The 3,212-nt window shown below is 39.7% G+C and overlaps 1 pseudogene; it reads left to right on the top strand.

The window, feature by feature from the left end:
* Window positions 1-2,013: 2,013 nt before the first annotated feature.
* Window positions 2,014-2,990, top strand: LOC138378284 (ELAV-like protein 1 pseudogene; annotated as a pseudogene).
* The last annotated feature ends 222 nt before the right edge of the window (window positions 2,991-3,212 follow it).

Raw genomic sequence — 3,212 nt, 5'->3', positions numbered from 1 at the left:
TCACTTAAGACAATACATTAATCACCTTAAAAATGTTTGTTTAGAAGTAACTAAAGCAACATGTCTATATGTGTGTTTTTATGTATGCATATATATATTTATCTTATCAATTTCTACCTTATATGTAAAGTGATTTAATTCACATACACAAATGCACATAGGGAAATGGTCTTTCCACACAATTGCAGAGTTCAAGGAAGAAATACTCCTCATGGGTACCTGGGTACTCACTGACTCTGCTTTTTCACTCTGAATGAGATGTAGCCTCATGATACTAAGAACCTAAAAAAAATAAGACTCTGAGAACAAGAAGTAGGAGAACCTGATGTTTATAAATACTCCCTTAAGCATAAGTGCATTATTTAATTCTTCCTGAGCAGTGATATAAGCCACACATAGAGAAGGGATATGGTACAGCACAAAATCAGATTTCTTACACTTGGCAAGATCATACTTTACTTGAACAGTGTCACCTGCTACTGTGTGCCCCACATTAGAGACACAAAGGGTCAAAGGAATAATGGTGCTTTTGCTCCTACTTTGCTAGGTACCTCACTTCTGCTAAATTTGTATATCTTTGACTAAATGAACTAGAACCCTACTCATGTATGTGTGTGTGTATACAAGATATACAGAAAAAGAAAGAGAGACTGACTCTTCCCACCATTCTCTGGCATATCTGAAACAATGCAAAATCTCATCTACCAGACTGTAAGTTCCTAAAGATCATGGTTCTCATAGGTTTCATCCTTGTAAACCCCATATTATCTTCATAGTGACTTGTACTAGTTAGTGTCCAAAAATATACTGAATGGATAAAGCGATGTTTCAGCATATCCTTTCCATGTTAGTTTCCCATGGCTACTGCAAGAAGTTAGCACAAATTTAGTGACTGAAGACAACAAAATTAAAACACAGTACCAGAGAAAATCACCTTTAACAAAGGAAGACAGTAAGGAAGGAAGAAAGAGGACCACAAAACAACCAGAAATTAAATAACAATATGGAAGAAGTCCTTACCTATCAATAACTACATTGAATATGAATGGATGAAACTTTCCAATCAAAAGACACAGAGTGGCTGAATGGATGACAGAACAAGAGCCAACTATATGTTGTCTGCCAGAAACCAACTTCACCTACAGACTGAAAATAAAAGGATGGAAAAATATATTCCATGCAAAGGAAAACAAAAAGAGCAGGAGTGGCTATACATCTACCCGACAAAATAGATTTCAAGATAAAAACTGTAAAAAGAGACAAAGAAAGTCATATAATGATAAAAATTGTAAATATACATTCCCCCAACACTGGAGCACCTAGATATGTAAAGGAAATATTATCAGAGCTAAAGAGAGAGACAGATCCCAATACAATAATTGTTAGAGACCTCAACACTCCATTTTCAGCATTGGACAGATCATTGAAACAGAAAATCAACAATGAAACATTGAACTTAATCTAGACTATAAATCAAAGGGACCTGGTAGATATTTACAGTTTTATCCAACAGCTGCAGAATACATGTTCTCCTCAGCTCATGGATCATTCTCAAGGTTAGACCATATGTTACAACACAAATCAAGTCTTAAAAAGTTCAAAACTTGAAATCATAACAACTATTTTTTTTCTGACCACAATGGAATAAAACCAGAAATCAATAACAAGAGGAGCATTGAAAACGATATAAATACATGGAAATTAAACAACATGCTCCTGAATGACCAGCAGGGAAATGAAGAGATTAAGAAGGAACTTTCAAAAATTCTAGAAAAAAATGAAAACACAACATATTAAAACTTATGGGATAAAGCAAAAGCAGTAATAACAGGAAAATTTTAGGAATAAGTGCCTACATCAAAATTGTAGAGGAGGAGGAGCCACCGACGCCGTTGCCATCACCGCCACAGCTACCGAGGCCGAGCGGAGCTAGTAGCGCTGTGCCGCAGCTTCCTGTCCTCCTGCCCTGGAGCAGCCCTGGGCCCGCCTGCGTCTAGATTTTTGGAAAATATAATGTCTAATGGTTATGGAGACCACATGGCCAAAGATTGCAGGGGTTACATCAGGAGAACTAATTTAATTGTCAACTATCTCCCTCAGAACATGACCCAGGATGAGTTACAAAGTCTGTTCAGCAGCATTGGTGAAGTTGAATCTGCAAAACTCATTCCGGATAAAATAGCAGGAAACAGCTTGGGCTATGGCTTTGGAACTATGTGACTGCAAAGGACGCAGAGAGAGCAATCAACAGGCTGAATGACCTGAGGCTCCAGTCAAAAACCATTAAGGTGTCGTATGCTCGCCTGAGCTCAGAGGTCATCAAAGATGCCAACTTGTACATCAGCGGACTCCTGAGGGCAGTGACCCAGAAGGACATGGAGGACATGTTCTCTCGGTTTGGGCAAATCATTAACTCCCGGGTCCTTGTGGACCAGACCACAGGTTTGTCCAGAAGGGCTGCGTTTATCCAGTTCACAAACGGTCGGAAGTGGAAGAGGCAATTATCAGTTTCAACGGTCATAAACTCCCAGGTTACCCTGAGCCCATCACAGTGAAGTTTGCAGCCAACCCCAACAAGAACAAAAACGTGGCACTCCTCTTGCAGCTGTACCACTCACCAGCTAGACGGTTCGGAGACCCAGTTCACCACCAGGCGCAGAGATTCAGGTTCTCCCCTGTGGGTGTAGATCACATGAGTGGGCTTTCTGGTGTCAATGTCCCGGGAAATGCTTCTTCAGGCTGGTGTATCTTCATCTACAACCTTGGCCAAGATGCCGACGAGGAGATCCTCTGGCAGATTTTTGGCCCCTTTGGCGCCCTCACCAATGTGAAAGTGATTCACAATTTCAACACCAAGTGCAAAGGGTTTGGCTTTGTGGCCATGACAAACTATGAAGAAGCTGCTATGGCCATAGCCAGTCTGAATGGCTATGGGCCTGGGGGACAAAATCTTACAGGTTTCCTTCAAAACCAACAAGTCCCATAAATAACTCGCTCGTGCTTTTTTTTTTTTTTAATATGGAATAGATAATTAAGAGTGAAGAAGTTGAAGGTTTTTTTGTTAGTGTACAACTCATTTGTGCCAATTTTCACAACTGTTTGTCTTAGTCTGAATGAGAAGTGGAAGGTTTTTATACTCTGGGATGAAACCAGCATGTTCAAATGTTTGAAATCCCACAATGTTAGACCAATTTTAAGTTTCATAAGTTATT

Source organism: Eulemur rufifrons, chromosome 30 (assembly GCF_041146395.1).
Source record: "Eulemur rufifrons isolate Redbay chromosome 30, OSU_ERuf_1, whole genome shotgun sequence".
In the NCBI taxonomy this organism is placed as follows: Eukaryota; Metazoa; Chordata; class Mammalia; order Primates; family Lemuridae; genus Eulemur; species Eulemur rufifrons.
The sequence above is the reverse complement of the archived record's forward strand: the minus strand, read 5'-3'. Positions and strand labels throughout refer to the sequence as shown.